Source organism: Hyperolius riggenbachi, chromosome 10, assembly GCF_040937935.1.
Source record: "Hyperolius riggenbachi isolate aHypRig1 chromosome 10, aHypRig1.pri, whole genome shotgun sequence".
NCBI lineage: Eukaryota > Metazoa > Chordata > Amphibia > Anura > Hyperoliidae > Hyperolius > Hyperolius riggenbachi.
In genome coordinates, this window is record NC_090655.1 from 101,604,877 (window position 1) to 101,627,519 (window position 22,643).

The 22,643-nt window shown below is 50.3% G+C and overlaps 1 protein-coding gene across 2 annotated transcripts in view; it reads left to right on the top strand.

The window, feature by feature from the left end:
• LOC137536115 (glutathione S-transferase omega-1-like) overlaps positions 1 to 22,643 on the top strand; it is a 79,724-nt gene that overhangs the window by 50,916 nt on the left and 6,165 nt on the right. The window lies entirely within an intron of this gene.

Consider the following 22,643-nt stretch of genomic DNA (forward strand, 5'->3'; position numbering starts at 1 on the left):
GCCAGGATGTCTAGTTTCAAGCTGTGACTAGCTTCCTGGGATAGCCCTGTATGAAAGGGACCTTTTAGTTCCTTTAATTAGCATCTGAATGTGAAATCAGCTGGGACAAGCTTTGAGTTTACACCTCTGACTAACAGGTCACAGGCACCAGGTTTCATGAAAATAACTCTGCTGCTCTTATGAAGACAGCAGAGACCCTCCAGGCTGGACTGTATGGTATCCACAGACATGAGATTCTGATTTGGCAGCACAAGGCAATCGAGGCAGGAAACCGATTGCGGTTGCGTTTTCGTTTCTCACGGCTGTTCCGTGACACCTCCCCTTCCGGATGCTGTCACCAAGACACCCAACGTAGCAGCCATTGGCGCTGTTGGGTCTAGTTCCCCCTGACACCGGGACAGCCCATCAGCGTTCCGGTGTCGGCTGCCCACTTCGTGTCGTTCAATCTGGCTGATGGGTCTCGAGCTGCCGGCACGGCGGGAAAACCCATTGGCGCCTGCAGCTCGGTTCCACTGGACAGGTCGCGGTCTGCTACCCTTAGGTTTGACCTCACATGGACCGTTCTGGACAGGGCGTTTGCGCCACTGCGGTCGGATGTGGTGTCTGCCGGGACTGCTGACAACGGGCAGTGGTTTGGGTAGGTCAACAGCCAGCCCACGCAGGGGTTCCCTGCAAAGTGGCTGTGGACCTAAGGGAATCCCACGGGAATCCCTGGATCTTCCCCGCTCCTGACAGACGGCACATTCTTTGCAGTAGTTTGCTACATCCCTGTTCATCCTGGGCCAATAAAACTGCCTCCGAATACAGGCAAGCGTCTTGCGGACACCAGAGTGTCCTGTCAGGGAATTATCATGTGCGGATTTCAGCACATGTCCCCTGAACGCGGGACCACAAGCCATTTGGTATTCGCATGTGATCTACCGGTAGGGGGCTGTACAGACTTGCTGTACAGTCTCCCACCTTCCTAGTACACCTTGAAAGCGGCCCCGTCTGCGAGGGACTCAGAGGCTTGCTGCCTGAGCACCTCCAGGCTTGGGTCGCTTTGTAGTGCTGCTGTGAGGATGCTGTCAGTTTCAGCCAACTTGCTCATGTCACACGAGGCCAGCGGCTGAAAGGTCTCATCCCTGCGGTCAGAGGAGGGGGAGGAGGCCGGAACCCTCTCCACCTGTTCTGAGCTCGGGTTCTGAGCAGTACCGCTGCGCGGTACTGCTAGCACAGGTATACCTTCAGAATGGCACAGACTGGCATTACTCAAATCATTGTTGCAGGCATTAATGACAGTGACAGGCCTAGACACATTTTCATTACAGACCGTTTGTACATTAAACACAGGTACAGTTACATTTTCATCACAACAGGCAGTTTGTACATCAAACTCAGGTGCCTTTGAAGTAGGCACTATTGAACCTGATACCCTTGAACAGGGCACATTCAACCCACCTCCCCCTGGTGCTCCCCCAAGTGTATAAAGTACTTGGTGGTGGGTGGAGAGTCCGTCTCCTTCAGGTTCATAGTAGGACACAAGCTTGCCCAAATCAGTCCCCAGCAACACAGGGACTGGGAGATCCTTCATAACCCCAACAACCCTTTCTTGGACTCCCACCCCCCAGTCGATCTTCACTCTCGCGTGGGCTATGTGGAAAAGGGTGCCCTCTACTCCAGTAAGGGCAAGGGATGGGCTGGAGCTGATGCTCTCCTTTGGCACAAGGTGTGAGTGAACTAACGTGATGTCATCTCTGGTGTCTCGGAATCCGGTGACAACTTTGCCGTTCACTCTAACAAGTTGCTGCTGGTCGGTTCGGTCGCGGATTTCCTTTCCGCGGGCAAACAGAACAAAATCTGATGATCCAGGCTCTGGTTTGCTGGCGAGTTGCCTCTATTGTGGGTGAGGTACAGGGGATACAGGTGCTCCAGGTGCTGGTGGTGTCTGTCTCCGCTCCGGACAGTCGAATTTCATGTGTCCGGGCTGGCGGCAGTAGTGACAGGTGACCTCTCCAGGGGCTGCAGGCCTGGGCGCAGCAGCTGCGCTGGGTGGCCTCTGTGGCTGACGGCTCACAGGGGCAGGAGAGTCTGCCAGAGTATTGGGCTGACCTCCTCTCCAGCTGGATGGGGCAGTTCTGCGTGTATCAGGCACCCGGGTAGTCGCAAAAGTTTCAGCAAGGTCTGCAGCGACAGTTGCTGACGCAGGCTTGCGCTCCAGCACAAACTGTCATACATCAGCAGGGCAAATGTTCAGAAATTGTTCCAGGACTATGAAGTCCTCCAGGACATCATAAAACCCTTTGGTGAGGCCTAGAGTCCACTGGCGGAGTGTGGTGAGCAAGCTGCTGACCACATCTCGGTACGAATCAGAAGACTTTTTCTGTCAGGCCCTGAACTTTTTGCGATAGGCTTCTGGCGTCAGCTGGTATTTGGTAATGATAGCGTCTTTTATAGCGGCATAATCATTATCTTTCTCCGCAAGCAATTCTGCGAAAGCATCAAGCACTTTGTAGTGCAGCAAAGGTGTCAGATGTCTGGCCCACTGGTCTTGGGACAGACGATACTGACGGCATGCTTTTTCAAAAGACCGCAGAAACAAGTCAATGTCAGTGTCTTTTTCAATATTAGCAAATTTAAATTTTGTACTTACGAGTGGTGCAGCTCCTTCAGCAGGGAGGCTGGGACGAAGAACTCTGGCTGGCCTTTTGCAGTTTTGCCATGTTTAGCTCATACTGTCGTTGGCGCTCCCATTCTCGCTCAGCGGCATCCCTCTCCGCGTGGCGTTCTTCAGCAGCAGCAGCAGCAGCAGCAGCAGTAGCAGCAGCCTTGCGTTCTGCAGATTGGCGTTCCAACTTCGCTTGCATGTACTGCAGGTACTTGTTCAGGTCAGTCTCCATCAGCTTTCGTAATGCCTGCTGCATTACCGGGTCAGCACCCATGGACAGTCCAGTACTGGCCAGTTCCGGGCGAGTACTTTCAGAAACTCTGGGATTGGGGACCATGCTGACAGCCTCCTGTGTAACTGTTGCCGCATTGCCCGCAGGTTGCTCAACCTCCGTATGCTCAGGATCTTCAGTCTCTGGTTCCCCTCGACGTGAGTCAGATGGGCTGGTATCCACTTCAGCGGACACTCCCGGCTCCCGCAGTTGCTGGGTATCCCATCTGGACAAGTCTGCTATCAGGTCCCGTTTTTTTTTTGCGGAGGATGTCCATGCCCCTCGCTTTGCAAAGATTTTCCAGGTCTGCTAGGCACATGTTCTGGTAGTTCCTGGACATTTCCATGCCAAATAAAATAAAACTTTTGGGGAGAGGTACTGGCTACACAGTCTCTCTGTATATATAAAAAATATATTGCCTTCCAGCTACACCAACAAATTAGTTCGTTTCTTGATAGCGCTAGCGCTATCTTAGATACTTTCAGCACAACACAGGTCCCAACCGCTGCCAAACACTGTCACAGGAGCCCACGTGGTCAGACCGCAAATGGCCTTCCAAACGGTTCCAGCGCACGTATCGTGCAAACTCTGGTTGCAGTCAATGCGCAGGAACCGTTGGGAATTGGCCGCAGACAAACCAGAAGGGAGCCTGTGAGGTACGGTAATTACAACACTAGTTCAGGGTATAACTGCCACCACCTCCAGGGTCGGACTGGGCCACAGTAGTACAGTTTTTTCCCTCGGTGGGCCCCCCCTCCAGGTCTCTGGTGGGCCCCCCCCTCCTTGTCTGACAGAACTATAATTGCTGCCTGCAGCACAAAAATTCTGTTCTCAGTGCTGTAATCACTCATGGTGAGAGCAGTGGCGTAGCTAAGGAGCTGTAGGCCTCAATGCAAATTTTACAATGGGGCCTGTCACGGATAGCCATGAGAAACACAGGTGAATCTAGAGAATTCCCAGTCGATTGCCTGAGCGCTCCCTGTCGGATCTGTGCAGTCGTGCAAGTGATCAGAGAACGACACTTTTATGTTTTTATTCCAGAGATCTGTTCCCCTGTGAGCAAAGCATTACCCTCACCCCTCAGGAATGTCGCACGTGGCTGGATTCCCTGCAGGGACCAGCTCCTTTTCCCCCACAGCCAGATGCCCCCATGAAAAGAGAAAGGAAACTGGCTCTCCAGGGGGCCATGACAAAGCGTGGGCGTGCCTGAACCTCGAGACCCGGAGCGTTCCTCTAGACTGCAAGTGCACGCTTGATCAGTGCGGGCTCCCCGCTGCAGCGCAGCCATGCAGAGCGGGTAGAGCCGTTGCCTGTGAGCCAACACTGTCCTACGGTCCTGACCCAGGTGGTGAACTGTTTTGGAGATATCGCTGAGGCAGCAATTAAACGGGGAAAACTACCAGTGGTGAGATTGTTTTGGACATATGGGTTCTTAGCTTGCAAGCTGAAGAGGATTTCTTTTGCCCTCCATGATTATGCACGTTCCCTCTCTCCCCCTCTCTGAAGATCCGGATAACATTGGTACCGGTACCATTAGGGGTGTCTGAGTGAGGTGTGCGTGGTGGAGGTGTGAAAGGAGATGTGCTCAGTACAGGTCAATTTTAATTGATTTTAACCTGTTTACCCTTCATAGAGTCAGTGTCACAATAAAGCTTTTTCTATATTTGCAATTACCTATGAACTCTCCCACCGTTATTTTCACATTATTATATGCATAATTTTTTGTCGGAGGGACTGTTCCCTCAATTGAGGTGTGGGTATAATTAATGTAAGGTGGCAGTGGAGATAGGCAAAGATTGGTTTTATATGTCCGGCCATGACAAAGCAGCCAGAGCGGCACCGACCAGGCAGATAGGAAAACCTGGGGGATGGGGTTTCTTACCTATTAAATGGAGACGGTATATCGCACAGCTATAAAATTCATATAGTCTTATTCGTTAAAGTCTGCCCATCATGCTGATATGAAATTCATTGTGATAGTCTGTCCTGTTATTGAGGTATGACCCTTCTCAAGAACTGGACCCGCTGCCCTAGCCATGTCTGATGTCATATTAATCTGTATTTTCCGACTAGCATGAATCTGTCATCCCCCAAAAATAACGTGTATCATTTGTGAGGTACTACAGTTTGTAAGTTTAAAAGCTAAAATCTCTCAGAGGGAATGAACTGTCATTGGTGGGTAACTCAGAGGGGGCCGGCATTGCCACACCCCCAAACCAGCTTCATCAAAAGCACATGGTTGGCAGACGGGCTCTGATTCCTCCATTTTTCCACCTTCATGAACATCCGGCCACCGTGAGGAACAAGTGGTGGCCATTTTGATTGAACTTAGCTGAAACAAAGAACTCTGCGGAACTTGAAATCAAGGACTTGATGATTTTCCCACAAAAGGACGTTTTCCACAAATCCTAAGTATTTTCTCCCTTTTATTTCATACTGGCTATTACTGTTTTAATAATTGTTGATTGTAATAATTGTCTGTATATATTAATTATTTATATTGCTTTCAATAAACCGACGCTATCATCAGTTGTTGTTCCAGCTGCCCTATTATTCAGCATACACAGGAACTGAACTCAGATCTCTGAAGAGACACTACTATTGTATTGTGGTTAACTAAACAGAATAGAGTGTGTTTAACCGTTTTATTTGTAGATCTAGGCTCAGACAGGCAGCGGGCTCCTCTGTCCCATGGTAACAGAGGTGGTGGCAGTTATACCCTGGAATCGTGTGTAAGTTGTATTTCCGTAACCCCACAGGCTCCCTTCTGGTCGGGCTGCTGCCCAAATTTCTGTCGGTTTCTGCGCAAAGATCGCGACCAAAGCTTGTATGGTCTGTGTGCTGAAACCGATTGGAAGGCAATTTGCGGTCTGACCACTAGGGCTCTTGTGACAGTGTTTGGCAGCGGTTGGGACCTGTGTTGTGCTGAAAGTATCTAAGATAGCGCTAGCGCTATCAAGAAACAAACTAATTCGTTGGTGTAGCTGGAAGGCAATATATTTTTATATATACAGAGAGACTGTGTAGCCAGTACCCCTCCCCAAAAGTTTTATTTTATTTGGCATGGAAATGGCTGGGAACTACCAGAACATGTGCCTAGCAGACCTGGAAAATCTTTGCGAAGAGAGGGGCATTGACATCCTCCGCAAGAAAAAACGGGACCTGATAGCAGACTTGTCCAGATGGGATAGCCAGCAACTGCGGGAGCTGGATGTGTCCGCTGAAGTGGACGCCGGACCATCGGACTCACGTCGAGGGGAACCAGAGGCTGAAGATCCTAGGCGTACAGAGGTTGAGCAACCTGCGGGCAATGCGGCAACAGTTACGCAAGAGGCTGTCAGTGTGGTCCCCAATCCCAGAGTTTCTGAAAGTACTCGCCCGGAACTGGCCAGTACTGGACTGTCCATGGGTGCTGACCCGGTAATGCAGCAGGCATTACGAAAGCTGATGGAGACTGACCTGGACAAGTACCTGCAGTACATGCAAGCGCAGTTGGAGCGCCAATCTGCAGAAGCACGAGAGGAACGGGAACGGCAACGACAGCATGAGCTGAACCTGGCAAAATTTCAACAGGCCAGCCAGAGTTCGCCGCTCAGCCTCCCTGCTGAAGGAGCTGCACCACCCGTAAGTGCAAAATTTAAATTTGCTAATATTGAAAAAGACACTGACATTGACTTGTTTCTGCGGTCTTTTGAAAAAGCATGCCGACAGTATCGTCTGTCCCAAGACCAGTGGGCCAGACATCTGACACCTTTGCTGCGCTACAAAGCGCTTGACGCTTTCGAAGAGTTACCTGCGGAAAAGGATAATGATTATGCTGCTATAAAATACGCTATCATTACTAAATACCAGCTGATGCCAGAAGCCTATTGCAAAAAGTTCAGGGCCTGGCAGAAAAAGTCTTCTGATTCATACCGAGATGAGGTCAGCAGCTTGCTCACCACACTCCGCCAGTGGACTCTGGGCCTCACCAAAGGGTCTTATGGTGTCCTGGAGGACTTGATTTAGAACAATTTCTGAACATTTGCCCTGCTGATGTACGACAGTTTGTGCTGGAGCACAAGCCTGCGTCCGCAACTGTCGCTGCAGACCTCGCTGAGACCTTTACAACTACCCGGGTGTCTGATATACGCAGAACTGTCCCATCCAGCTGGAGAGGAGGTCAGCCCAATACCCCGGCAGACCCTCCTGCCCCTGTGAGCCGTCAGCCACAGAGGTCGCCCAGCGCAGCTGCTGCACCCAGGCCTGCAGCCCCTGGAGAGGTCACCTGTCACTACTGCCACAAGACGGGACACATGAAATTCACCTGTCCGGAGCGGAGGCAGACCACCCCAACACCTGGACCACCTGTACCTCGCCCGCGGCAGACACCACCCGCCAGTGTACCCCAACCAGGAGCCGCATCCAACATGATGTTTGCCAAGGGGGCAGGGAACTCCCCCATCACAAGCAATCACCAGCTGGTTACTGTGAATGACCAGCTTGTCACTGGTTTCTGTGACACCGGAGCAGATGTCACTCTGGTGCGTGCACACCTTGTCCCCGCAGAGGCCATCATCCCTGACAAGTACCTCACCCTCACTGGAGTGGGGGACACTCTTTCTCACATTCCCCAAGCTCGGGTGTCCATCGACTGGGGGGTGGGAGTTCAAGAGAAGGTTGTTGGGATCCTGGACCAACTGCCGGTCCCTGTTTTGCTGGGGACCGACTTGGGCACGCTGGTGTCGTACTATGAACCTGCACCAAGCCCTGTGGAGTGCCAGGACGGAGACGGACTCTCTGCCCACACCCAGGTACTTTGCACCCAGGGGCAAGAACAGGGGGGAGGTGGGTTGAACGTGCCCAGTTCAAGGGTACCTGTGTTTGATGTACAAACTGTCTGTGATGAAAATGTTCCTGTTACTGGTATTAATGCTTGTAACAATGATGTAGGTAATGCCAATATGTGCCATTCTGAAGGTATACCTGTGCTAGCGGTAACACGCAGCCGTACGGCTCAGGACCTGAGCTCAGAACAGGTGGGGGAGGTTCCGGCCTCCTCCTCTGACCACAGGGATGGTACCCTTCAGCCACTAACCTCATACGCCACGGGCCAGCTGGCTGAGAGTGAGAGTGCTGCGTTTGTGCAAGCACTCCAGATTGACCCTAGCCTTGAGGCCCTCAGAGGACAGGCTTCTGAGCCCCTCACAGACGAGGCTACATTCAAGGTATACTGGGAAGGTGGGAAGTTGTACAGTGAGCCTGTACACCCCACCGACGGTGAAATGAGGATGGGTATCAAGTTGCTTGTGGTACCTAGTGCCTTCCGGGGGCATGTGCTGAAATCCGCACATGACATTCCCCTGGCCGGGCACTTGGGGATCCACAGGACGCTTGATCGTATCCAGGGACATTTCTACTGGCCTCGAATGTGGATAGATGTGACTAACTACTGCCGCTCATGTACCATTTGCCAAAAGGTAAAAAGGGCTGGGAATCCCCGCAAAGCTCCCTTGTGTCCACTGCCAATCATAGGTGAGCCCTTTCACAGAGTGGCAGTCGACATAATTGGACCGATAAACAAGTTTGCATATGTGTATCAGCGCCAAGGAAACAAAGTGGCCGCTGCTGAGAGAAGAACAATGTCCAGAGTTCACAAACAGATAAATTATATATGCTCAGCGCAGAGTCCAAAAACAAAAGACGAGTCTTCAACAAAATATAAAAGCAGGCAAATCTCCACCACAATAAATATTGGGTTCACGGCACAGCTCTGCAATCATGGATACCCAAAAAAGGAAAGAGGCTTACCAGCTGGTAAAAACCCACATTATAAGGTTGTATCAACGCTTTGGTAGGACATCAGGAAGCAAAAGTCTGTCCAGGATCCACCAATTCAGCAATGATTCCTCTCACGAATGGATATCTGTAAACATCATAAAAAACAAATGGCAACTCTAAGTGTAAACCGTTTATTATAGAGTTTTCATAGTAAAAACAAAACTTACATACGGGGCCCATGCAATGGGAACCACGAGAAAGTTGCACGCGTGTATGGGTCAGCAGTAAAGGACAGTATGAAGGTGCCGCCTGTCTCCTTCCCGACCGGTTTCGCAAACTGGCGTCATCCCCTGAGTCGCAAGGTGGGGACTGGGAACGATATCTGCCTCATCTGTTGTTTGCATACAGGGAGGTGCCGCAGGAATCTACCGGGTTCTCCCCGTTCGAGCTCCTGTATTGTTGGAATGTCCGAGGACCCCTACAATTGATGCGGGAGACGTGGGAGGGCAAGGGGGACCCCACAGATGTCTCTGTAGTTGATTATGTTCTCAAGTTCAGGGACAAGATGGAGTCCCTCACGGAAATGGTAACAGAAAACATGGCCCAGGCTCAGGCCAAACAAAAACTCTGGTATGACTGCACTGCTGGAGAGAGGTCATTTAAAGTAGGTGACAAAGTGTATGCCCTTCTTCCAGTGAGGCAGAACAAGCTGCAAGCGGCCTGGGAGGGACCCTACACTATAGTGCAATGATTAAACCCTCTGACATATCTGGTGAACATGGGAGGCAGGAAACAGAAAAGCTTTCATGTCAACATGCTGAAGGCCCACCATGACAGGACCAAGTATGTGCTGCCAGTGTGCAGCCGGTTAGAGCAGGGAGAGGCAGACCCTCTGTTAGACCTGCTGGCTGACATACGAGATGTGGACAGCGACCTAAGCGTCAACTCACAACTCTCCTCGTCCCAGCAAGAGCAGTTGCAGGAGGTGCTGGGTCCGTACCAGCACACCTTCTCGGTGTCCCGGGGCGGACCAGTCTGACAGTGCATAGGGTAGATACGGGCACCCATCCCCCCATCAGGCAATCCGCTTACCACGTCTCCCCAGAGGTACAAGCGGACATGCAGAAAGAGGTGAGGGAGATGCTGGAGCTAGGGGTGGTTCAAAAGTCCTGTAGTGCCTGGGCAGCCCGTTGTCCTGGTCCCAAAGAAGGACCAGACAACTCGGTTCTGCGTGGACTACAGGAAGTTGAACGCCATCACCACTACAGACGCCTACCCCATGCCTCACATCGATGAGTTGTTGGATATGCTGGCGTCTGCCAGGTACCTATCAATCATGGATCTGAGCCGGGGGTGTCACAGGAGCCCTAGTGGCTGATCGCACTTAGCCTTCTAAACGGTGCCAGCGCACAGATCGTGCGAACTCTGGTCGCAGTCAATGCGCAGGAACCGTTAAGAATTAGCTGCAGACAACTCAGAAGGGAGCCTGTGAGACACGGGTAATTACAACGTCACCTACTGGTTCAGAGTAAACTGCCACCACCGCGGTTACCATGGGACCGTGGAGCCCACTAACTGACTGACTAGTCCTGCGAATAAAACGGTTAAACACACGGTATTCTGTCTAGCCAACAACAACAAACGGTAGCGTATCTTCAGAGACCCGGGATCAGTTCTGTGTGTGCTGATAAGCAGGGTAGCGGACAGTGAATGACTTGGAGAAAGTCGTTTATTCACGCAATATAAATAATTAATATATACAGACAATTATTAAAATCACAATTATTAAGACAGTAATAGCCAGTATAAAAAATAAAAGAAGGGAGAAAAATACTTAGTTCCTGGAAAGATGTCCTTTTTGTGGGAAAACAGAGTTCTGGGTTTCAATTTGAGTTCAGAGTTCAGACCAGGTGGATGCCAGCATATCCTCAAGCTGGCATCTGATGAGTTCAAGATGTTTCAGTGTGGAGGACTCCAGCCCGCCTGCTGGCTCTGTGCTTTTGATGAAGCTGGTTTGGGGGTGTGGCAGTGCCAGCCCCCTCTGAGCTACCAGCAAATGACAGTTCATTCCCTCTGAGAGATTTTAGAGCTAAACTTATGAATTGCTGTAACTCCTGAACCATACATGTTACATTTAGGGGGGTAACAGCTTCATACTTGGAGGAAAATACAGATTAATATGATATCCGACATGGCTAGTGCAGCAGATCAGGGTCCTGGGTAGATTCATACCTGGGTTGTAGGGGCCCCGGGCCCCTCTCGACTGGTATCAAGAGATCCAGCATGACCCTACGGATCCAATGATACCGCTCTCATAACCACCCTATTTATTGTATTCTGTAAATGGGTAAAAGATTATATAGTACATTCATTTCTTCCTGCTAAGGCTGGAGTCAGCCTGACTGGAGTCCAGCTGTGTCTGCTCTTGGGATCTCCTTTTTTTTTTGAAAGGCCCTGTTGGCTCCTTCAATTAACATCTGAATGTGAGATCAGCTAGGTGTCACCTTATACCTGATGGATGGGCCATCAGCACAGCTTGAAGCCAGGGACTCTCTGGGCCCAGGCTCATTAGCATATCAAAAGAGCCATCCAGCCTTTAGGATGGTGCTCTCCCTCTGCTAAGAAAAGGACTTCAGCTGCCCCTACACACTCAACCCAGATTGTATCGATTTGAAGCGCAATCGATGCAGGGAATCGAGTGCGATCGCTTTTTCTTCATGGGCGGTTCCAGGACGCGCCTGCGGCCCCGCAACCGTCCGTGACAGGGGGTACTGGCAGATATCACTTGCACCTGACGCGAGGCAAAAGTCGGCCTTCATCACCCCTTTTGGCCTCTTCGAGTTCACGATGATGCCCTTTGGGATGAAGAACGCTCCTGCCACGTTTCAGCAGGCCGTAAACGACCTGCTGGAGGGACTGCAAGGGTTCGCTGTAGCGTACTTGGATGACATTGCGGTGCTCAGCCCCACCTGGGAGGAACACCTCAAACACCTGTCCCAGGTACTAGAGAGGCTGGCCGCAGCCAATCTGACAGTTAAGCCGAGTAAGTGTCAGATTGGCATGACCGAGGTGCAATACTTAGGTCAACGGGTGGGGGGTAACACCCTGAAACCTGACACGGTAAAGGTGGACGCCATCCTGGCATGGCCTCGGCCTATCACGAAAAAGCAGGTCCAGGCGTTCCTGGGGACCTCCGGCTACTATAGGAAATTTGTTCCAGCCTATAGTACCCTAGCGAAGCCCCTGACCGATGCCACTAGCATGCGGTCAGAGGAGGGGGAGGAGGCCGGAACCCCCTCCACCTGTTCTAAGCTCGGGTTCTGAGCAGTGCAGCTGCGCGGTACTGCTAGCACAGGTACACTGTCAGAATGGCACAGACGGACATTACTCAAATCATCATTGCATGCAGTAATGACATTGACAGGTATAGACATTTTTCCATTACAGACAGGTTGTACAGTAAACTCAGGTACAGTTACAGCATCATCACAGCAGACAGTCTGTACATCAAACTCAGGTGCCTTTGAAGCAGGCACTATTGAACCTGGTACCCTTGAACTGGGCACATTCAACCCGCCTCCCCCTGGTGCTCCCCCAAGTGTATAAAGTACCTGGTGGTGGGTGGAGAGTCCGTCTCCTTCCGTGAGCGACAAGGCGGTCGTGGCAGGTTCATAGTAGGACACAAGCTTGCCCAAATCAGTCCCCAGCAACACAGGGACTGGGAGATCCTTCATAACCCCAACAACCCTTTCTTGGATTCCTCCCACTCCCCAATCCAGCTTCACTGTCGCGTGGGCTATGTGAAAAAGGGTGCCCTCTACTCCAGTAAGGGCAAGGGATCGGCTGGAGCTGATGCTCTCCTTTGGCACAAGATGTGAGTGAACTAACGTGATGTCAGCTCCGGTGTCTCGAAATCCGGTGACAACTTTGCCGTTCACTCTAACAAGTTGCTGCTGGTCGGTTCGGTCGCGGATTTCCTTTCCGCGTGCAAACAGGACAAAATCTGATGATCCAGGCTGTGGTTCGCTGGTGGGTTGCCTCTGCTGTGGGTGAGGTGCAGGTGATGCAGATGATCCAGGTGCTGGTGGTGTCTGTCTCCGCTCCGGACAGTCGAATTTCATGTGTCCGGGCTGGCGGCAGTAGTGACAGGTGACCTCTCCAGGCGCTGCAGGCCTGGGTGCAGCAGCTGCGCTGGGTGGCCTCTGTGGCGGACGGCTCACAGGGGCAGGAGGGTCTGCCGAGGTATTGGGCTGACCTCCTCTCCAGCTGGATGGGACAGTTCTGCGGGTATCAGCCACCCGGGTAGTTGCAAAAGTCTCAGCAAGGTCTGCAGCGACAGTGGCTGAAGCCGGCCTGCGTTCTAACACAAACTGTCGTACATCAGCAGGGCAAATGTTCAGAAATTGTTCGAGGACTATCAAGTCCTCCAGGACGCCATAAGACCCTTTGGTGAGGCCTAGTGTCCACTGGCGGAGTGTGGTGAGCAAGCTGCTGACCACATCTCGGTACGAATCAGAAGACTTTTTCTGCCAGGCCCTGAACTTTTTCCGATAGGCTTCTGGCGTCAGCTGGTACTTAGTAATGATAGCGTCTTTTATAGCAGCATAATCATTATCCTTCTCCGCAGGCAATTCTGCGAAGGCATCAAGCGCTTTGTAGCGCAGCAAAGGTGTCAGATGTCTGGCCCACTGGTCTTGGGACAGACGATACTGACGGCATGCTTTTTCAAATGACCGCAAAAACAAGTCAATGTCTGTGTCTTTCAATATTAGCAAATTTAAATTTTGCACTTACGGGTGGTGCAGCTCCTTCAGCAGGGAGGCTGGGCGGTGAACTCCGGATGGCCTGTTGCACTTTTGCCATGTTTAGCTTATGCTGTCGTTGGCGCTCCCGTTCTCGCTCAGCGGCATCCCTCTCCGCGTGGCGTTCAGCAGCAGCAGCAGCAGCAGCTTGCCGCTCCCGTTCCTCCCGCATTTGGCGCTCTGTCCGCGCTTCTGCAGATTGGCGCTCCTCACGCATGTACTGCAGGTACTTGTCCAGGTCAGTGTCCATCAGCTTTTGTAATGCCTGCTGCATTAGCGGATCAGTACAAACGGACAGTCCAGTACTGGCCGGTTCCAGGCGAGTACTTTCAGAAACTCTGGGATTTGGGTCCACACTGACATTCTCCTGCGTAACTGTTGCAGCAGGGCCCGCAGGATGCTCAACCTCCGTATGCGCAGAATCTTCAGTCTCTGGTTCCCCTTGACTTGGGTCAGATGGGCTGGTATCCACTTCAGCGGACACCCCCGGCTCCCGCAGTTGCTGGGTATCCCATTGAAACAATTCCGTTACCAGGTCCCGTTGTGTCTTGCGGCCGACATCAATGCCTCTCTCTTGGCAAAGATTTTGCAGGTCCGCCAGGCACATTTTCTTGTAGTTCCCGGACATTTCCATGCCAAATAAAATAAAACTTTTGGGGAGGGGTACTGGCTACACAGTCTCTCTGTATATATAAAAAATATATTGCCTTCCAGCTACACCAACGAATTAGTTCGTTTCTCGATAGCGCTAGCGCTATCGCAGATACTTTCTGCACCACACAGGTCCCAACCGCTGCCTAACACTGTCACAGGAGCCCTAGTGGCTGATCGCACTTAGCCTTCTAAACGGTGCCAGCGCACAGATCGTGCGAACTCTGGTCGCAGTCAATGCGCAGGAACCGTTAAGAATTAGCCGCAGACAACTCAGAAGGGAGCCTGTGAGACACGGGTAATTACAACGTCACAACTGGTTCAGAGTAAACTGCCACCACCGCGGTTACCATGGGACCATGGAGCCCACTAACTGACTGACTAGTCCTGCGAATAAAACGGTTAAACACACGGTATTCTGTCTAGCCAACAACAACAAACGGTAGCGTATCTTCAGAGACCCGGGATCAGTTCTGTGTGTGCTGATAAGCAGGGTAGCGGACAGTGAATGACTTGGAGAAAGTCGTTTATTCACGCAATATAAATAATTAATATATACAGACAATTATTAAAATCACAATTATTAAGACAGTAATAGCCAGTATAAAAAATAAAAGAAGGGAGAAAAATACTTAGTTCCTGGAAAGATGTCCTTTTTGTGGGAAAACAGAGTTCTGGGTTTCAATTTGAGTTCAGAGTTCAGACCAGGTGGATGCCAGCATATCCTCAAGCTGGCATCTGATGAGTTCAAGATGTTTCAGTGTGGAGGACTCCAGCCCGCCTGCTGGCTCTGTGCTTTTGATGAAGCTGGTTTGGGGGTGTGGCAGTGCCAGCCCCCTCTGAGCTACCAGCAAATGACAGTTCATTCCCTCTGAGAGATTTTAGAGCTAAACTTATGAATTGCTGTAACTCCTGAACCATACATGTTACATTTAGGGGGGTAACAGCTTCATACTTGGAGGAAAATACAGATTAATATGATATCCGACATGGCTAGTGCAGCAGATCAGGGTCCTGGGTAGATTCATACCTGGGTTGTAGGGGCCCCGGGCCCCTCTCGACTGGTATCAAGAGATCCAGCATGACCCTACGGATCCAATGATACCGCTCTCATAACCACCCTATTTATTGTATTCTGTAAATGGGTAAAAGATTATATAGTACATTCATTTCTTCCTGCTAAGGCTGGAGTCAGCCTGACTGGAGTCCAGCTGTGTCTGCTCTTGGGATCTCCTTTTTTTTTTGAAAGGCCCTGTTGGCTCCTTCAATTAACATCTGAATGTGAGATCAGCTAGGTGTCACCTTATACCTGATGGATGGGCCATCAGCACAGCTTGAAGCCAGGGACTCTCTGGGCCCAGGCTCATTAGCATATCAAAAGAGCCATCCAGCCTTTAGGATGGTGCTCTCCCTCTGCTAAGAAAAGGACTTCAGCTGCCCCTACACACTCAACCCAGATTGTATCGATTTGAAGCGCAATCGATGCAGGGAATCGAGTGCGATCGCTTTTTCTTCATGGGCGGTTCCAGGACGCGCCTGCGGCCCCGCAACCGTCCGTGACAGGGGGTACTGGCAGATATCACTTGCACCTGACGCGAGGCAAAAGTCGGCCTTCATCACCCCTTTTGGCCTCTTCGAGTTCACGATGATGCCCTTTGGGATGAAGAACGCTCCTGCCACGTTTCAGCAGGCCGTAAACGACCTGCTGGAGGGACTGCAAGGGTTCGCTGTAGCGTACTTGGATGACATTGCGGTGCTCAGCCCCACCTGGGAGGAACACCTCAAACACCTGTCCCAGGTACTAGAGAGGCTGGCCGCAGCCAATCTGACAGTTAAGCCGAGTAAGTGTCAGATTGGCATGACCGAGGTGCAATACTTAGGTCAACGGGTGGGGGGTAACACCCTGAAACCTGACACGGTAAAGGTGGACGCCATCCTGGCATGGCCTCGGCCTATCACGAAAAAGCAGGTCCAGGCGTTCCTGGGGACCTCCGGCTACTATAGGAAATTTGTTCCAGCCTATAGTACCCTAGCGAAGCCCCTGACCGATGCCACTAGCAAGAAACACCCCAAGGTTGTTAGCTGGACCCCCGCTTGTGAGAACGCCTTCCAAGCCTTGAAGCAGGCACTCGCAAACGCCCCTGTGCTTCAAGCCCCAGATTTCAGTCGTCGGTTTGTTGTGCAAACCGATGCCTCTGACTACGGTCTCGGCGCAGTCCTCAGCCAGGTGGATGGAAAGAGAGATGAACACCCTATCCTCTACCTGAGCTGGAAGCTCCTGCCCCGAGAGGTAGCCTACTCCACAACTGAAAAGGAGTGCCTAGCGATCGTGTGGGCCCTACAGAAACTACAATCGTATCTGTACGGCCGCCCCTTCACGATCATTACCGACCATAACCCCCTCAGTTGACTAAACCGTACTGCTGGGACCAATGGCAAGCTTCTATGGTGGAGCCTGTCATTGCAACAGTACGACTTTACGATCCAACACAAAGCAGGCAGCCGACACCAAAACGCCGATGGGCTGTCCCGGTGTCAGAGGGAACTAGACCCAACAGCGCCAATGGCTGCTACGGAGGATGTCTTGCTGACAACCCCCGACACAGCATCAGGAAAGGGAGGTGTCACGGATAGCCGTGAGAAACGCAGGTGAATCTAGAGAATTCCCAGTCAATTGCCTGAGCGCTCCCTGTCGGATCTGTGCAGTCGTGCAAGCGATCAGAGAACGACACTTTTGTGTTTTTATTCCAGAGATATGTTCCCCTGTGAGCAAAGCATTACCCTCACCCCTCAGGAATGTCGCACATGGCTGGATTCCCTGCAGGGACCAGCTCCTTTTCCCCCACAGCCAGATGGCCCCATGAAAAGAGAAAGGAAACTGGCTCTCCAGGGAGCCATGACAAAGCAGCCAAAGCGGCACCGACCAGGCAGTTAGGAAAACCTGGGGGATAGGGTTTCTTACCTATTAAATGGAGACGGTATATCGCACAGCTATAAAATTCATATAGTCTTATTCGTTAAAGTCTGCCCATCATGCTGATATGAAATTCATTGTGATAGTCTGTCCGGTTATTGAGGTATGACCCTTCTCAAGAACTGGACCCGCTGCCCTAGCCATGTCTGATGTCATATTAATCTGTATTTTCCGACTAGCATGAATCTGTCATCCCCCAAAAAATAACGTGTATCGTTTGTGAGGTACGACAGTTTGTAATTTTAAAAGCTAAAATCTCTCAGAGGGAATGAACTGTCATTGATGGGTAACTCAGAGGGGGCCGGCATTGCCACACCCCCAAACCAGCTTCATCAAAAGCACATGGCTGGCAGGCGGGCTCTGATTCCTCCATTTTCCCACCTTCATGAACATCCGGCCACCGTGAGGAACAAGTGGTGGCCATTTTGATTGAACTTAGCTGAAACAAAGAACTCTGCGGAACTTGAAATCAAGGACTTGATGATTTTCCCACAAAAGGACATTTTCCACAAATCCTAAGTATTTTCTCTCTTTTATTTCATACTGGCTATTACTGTTTTAATAATTGTTGATTGTAATAATTGTCTGTATATATTAACTATTTATATTGCTTTCAATAAACCGACGCTATCATCAGTTGTTGTTCCAGCTGCCCTATTATTCAGCATACACAGGAACTGAACTCAGATCTCTGAAGAGACGCTACTATTGTATTGTGGTTAACTAGACAGAATAGAGTGTGTTTAACCGTTTTATTTGTAGATCTAGGCTCAGACAGGCAGCGGGCTCCTCTGTCCCATGGTAACAGAGGTGGTGGCAGTTATACCCTGGAATCGTGTGTAAGTTGTATTTCCGTAACCCCACAGGCTCCCTTCTGGTCGGGCTGCTGCCCAAATTTCTGTCGGTTTCTGCGCAAAGATCGCGACCAAAGCTTGCATGGTCTGTGTGCTGAAACCGATTGGAAGGCAATTTGCGGTCTGACCACTAGGGCTCTTGTGACAGGGCCCCCAAAGCACTCTATACATAACAATTGATACGACGCACCAAAACCTGCCAATGGCAACTACAGTGTCAGAGGTGCAAGAAGGGGATGGTAAATAGCTTGTTAATGATTACCACTGTTCAAAGTATCTATAGAAGTGATTATTATGAGCAAAGGACCAATAGAGAGGTAATACTGTAGTTGAGGGAGGGCCCTTTGGGGCCCATTTGACCCGAGGGCCCCGATGCGGTCGCAACCTCTGCAAAGTAGGACATTACTTTAGTAAGGATGGGACTCTATGCAAAGTTTTGCTGGGCAGCAGTGTCTCTGAATTACAATGCTGCTAAGATCATGTACATTTGGCCCTGTCCATAATACATCATGACCACGCCCACCTTACGGTGCATGGTCACGCCCATTTTTCACCACAGTCATGGGTTGTGTGGGCCCCAGGTTGAAATTTCTTTGGTGAGCCCCCAGTGTCCCAGTCCGACCCTGACCACCTCTGTTACCATGGGACAGAGGAGCCCGCTGACTGTCTGAACCTAGATCTACAAATAAATCGGTTAAAACACGCTGTATTCTGTCTAGCTAGCAACAATACAATAGTAGCGTCTCTTCAGAAGTCTGGTTCAGTGTGTGCGGCTGCGAAGCAGGGTAGCGGAACAGTGAATGACTTGGATAAAGTCGTTTATTCATGGCAATATAAATAATTAATATATACAGACAATTATTAAAATCAACAATTATTAAAACAGTGATAGCCAGTATGAAATAAAAGAGGAGAAAATACTTAGGGTTTGTGGAAATATGCCCGTTCTGGGAAAACTTGTAGAGTTACCTTTGTTCAGTTCAGCAAAGTTTAAAATCCAAGCAATATGGAAGATGTCCTTTGTTTCAGCTCAGACAAGATGGCCGATCAAGATGGCCGCTAGCCATGTGTCCTCTGGCTAGCACCAGACAGCTCTGTACAGATGGAATGTGGAGGACTGCGGGAGTGGTCCCTTGCAAACACTTTTGAACAATGACCACCCTTGGGTGGGGCCTCATGTACAGCCCAGGGGTTGGACAGGGGCGGTGAGCTCCCTGGAGGGGGGCTCTAGGCCCACCAAATATGACATTTGCCATATCTCGGCTTACGCTTTCCGCACACACATGACCATCACATATTCATATTTCTCAGACTAGGCCAGTTCATATGATACCAAACTTGGGCATCTGAATGTGAAATCAGCTGGGACAAGCTTTGAGTTTACACCTCTGGCTAACAGGTCACAGGCACCAGGTTTCATGAAAATAACTCTGCTGCTCTTATGAAGACAGCAGAGACCCTCCAGGCTGGACTGAATGGTATCCACAGACATGAGATTCTGATTTGGCAGCGCAAGGCAATCGAGGCAGGAAACCGATTGCGGTTGCGTTTTCGTTTCTTACGGCTGTTCCGTGACACACAGCGAGCACTAAGAACCCGCAGGGGCTCAGGGCAGGACGAGTGCCATTGCCAATTAGCAGGCATAAGTTACTAGCGCTCACTATGCTACTCTGATAAGGTGTGATAACTTTGATAAGGTGTGATATCTTTGATAAGGTGTGATATTTGAGTTATCAGGGTTTAGCGAATCAAGCCCATAGTGTGAATCCAGCCTAGTCCAATGAAATAATAAATGTGACAAATCCTTGGGAAGCATAGATTTGAAGTAAGGTGATAACGTTTTCTACCCACATCAGGGACCTGAAGTGAGAGGAGTCCAGAGGCTGCCATCTTCACTCTTTAATAAATAATGCCAGTTGCCTGACTTCTATGCTGATGCTCTGCCTCTAATACTGGCGAAGAAAACACTTTTTTGTGTGCGATTGCTTTCTGCACAGGAGAATGTAAGGACTGGAACCCAGTAGGAGCGCTTTTCTGAGCACTTTGTGATGTGAACAGCTCTTGCTAATGTAATGCTATGGGTGTGATCCCACTTGAGCGATGTGATTTTATAAAAATCCCCCACAGCATTGCATTAGCAAGAGCTTTTTCAAATCACTAGCGATTAGAAAAGGCTGCTAGTGGGTTTGAGCCCTCAAGCAAATCTACCGCATTTTGCTGCATACAAAAAACTAATTCGGATGGCATTTAGTGATAGTCTATGGTGCTGCTGTTTTTCTGGAGGCATTTTGCATAGCATGAAAAAAAAAATACAACCTGCACTACTTTTTCCACACATTGGGCATGATTCACAAAGCTTTTTCACCTGTTTTCCTCTGTTTTCACCTTATCTATGTTACATTTTTAAAGTGTACCAGAAATCTCAATAGCTAAAGAAGCAATACTTACCCGGGGCTTCCTCCAGCCCCATAAACTCGTGAGTCCCACACTGTCCTCCCGTGGTCTGCACATCTGGGTCTGGGTCTACTGCACATGCGCGGACCTCCCGGGCATGCGCAGTAGACCCAAACTGACATGACTGAGAAAGTTACCAGTGCTTATCGTGGCTGAACGGCAGACCCGCAGGAGGATGGCATGGGACTTGCACGTGTTTATGGGGCTGGAGGAAGCCCTGAGTAAATATCGCTTCTTTAGATATTGGACTCTCTGGTTTACTAAGCTTCCAAAGAGCAAAAATATAATATAATTAAGGTAAGAAAAGTAATATTGAAATGGAGTTAATCAGGAACAACTTACTATGAGTGATTATTTTGCTTGTAAATGTGCTGGAAGGCTTTTTATGAACTTGGTGCATGGGCGTTACTAGAGATCACCAAGCCCCCCTGCAAAATTTGGATTGCCCCTCCCACAGGCCCACTCAGGGCTGTTTTTGGGGGACCAGAGGGGTCGCAGCAGGAGCGGAGAGCATTGGACATCAACGGGGAGGGGGGACAGTCCCCCCCTCCCTCACCTCGGGCTCTCCCCTCCAGCATATATCGCTGGCAGCAGGCAGTGGGCAGGACACATACCTCTATCCACCGCAGAGGTCTCCAATCTCTAAGTTCTTCATGCTACTTCTTTTTTAAACAGGAAGTGGCGTCAGACACTTAGAGGAATCTCCGGCAGTGGAGCGCAGGAAGTTATGTGTTCCGGCCCGCTGCCTGCTGCCAGTGATATATGCTAGAGGGGAGAGCATTTTTCATGCGTTTTTATATGCCTTTTTTCCTAAAAATATTTTTAATACTGTATTTTCGCTTCCTGTTGTCTTCCAAGTGATTTGAATAAATGTAAATATAAAAACGCATGGAAAATGCATACAAAACGCATATGCGTTTTGTATATGCGTTCTGTAAAACGCACACAAAACGCATGAAAAACACCTCGCTTACGCACCAAAAACGCAGTAAAATGCACACAACAATAACATAAACCATGACATAAAATGCAGCCTTTCACACTACGGCATATGTGAGCGCAGCCTCAATCAATGATATTGTACATGTGCACTTGAATGCGTTTTTTTCCATGCAGGAAACAAAACTGACAGCAGTGAAGCACTGTGTACATTTCCTCTATTAATAACATTAGCCTCTGTAAAAATAAATAAATAATAAAACGCACATTTTCCCACATACAGATGCACACATGGTGTTTAGAAAACGCAAGCAGATAAACACGCACCGAAAACAGATAAATGTGCTTTAAGCCTCAGTCACTGGCTCAGAAGGAGCATGCTGACCAGATGCATGGACTCCACAGGCTGCTTGCTTGTTGCAGGTGTCACTAAAGAGCAACTACAGCCCTCAGCTATGCCTGGCAGCCTGGCATTGTTCAATGGAAGTCTCTGTATTCCTCTCACGTCGGTTCCCTTTAGGCCCCTTTTACATTGGTGCGATGCAAAAAGTTGCATTGCATGTTATAGCCGTGGTGCGACCGAAGGGAAAAAAAATAAAATGCAACTTCTGGTGCATTTCCTGGATCACTGTGGGAGTCGCACAGTAATGCACTGCAGCTTGTGCGTTACATCTGTGGCACCTGGAGCACTTCTGTACATCACGTCACACTACAGGCAGTGTGTCATGTCTCACTGACTTTAATGGGCACTGGGAAGAGCTGCTGCGGGGGAGAGTACCATGACTTGCTGCGGTACTGTCCCCCGGTCTGCTGGCTGACTGGATAACTGCTTAGGCCTCTTCCTTCACAGCAGTGCGTCCCGCAGCTGCTGTGAAGAGGCATTAGCAGGAGAGCGGTTCCCCTGGCAGCGGCAATATACAACGGCGCTACAGGAAGCCACTCTCCTATTTCTGCTTCTTCACAGAAGCCGTGGGACGCACTGCTGTGAAGGAAGTTGACTAAGTATGGAGGTGAGGGACCGACTGAGGTTTATAGATGAGGAAGCGGCCGCCAGCTAAGGTTGCTCGAGCGGGGGTGAAGGGGGCGAGAGGAAAGACCCACGGCCCAGGAGAAGACAGGCCACGGACCGGCACTGGGCCACGGACCGGGGGTTGGGGAGCGCAGTTCAGCCTCTCGTCTGAGGGCTGGAACCCACTAGAGTCTAGTGGGTTCCAGCCCTCAGACGAGAGGCTGAACTGCGCTCTTGCCAGGCAGTTCGACGTCCCGTCTGCTCCCCACCAGCACCATTTAG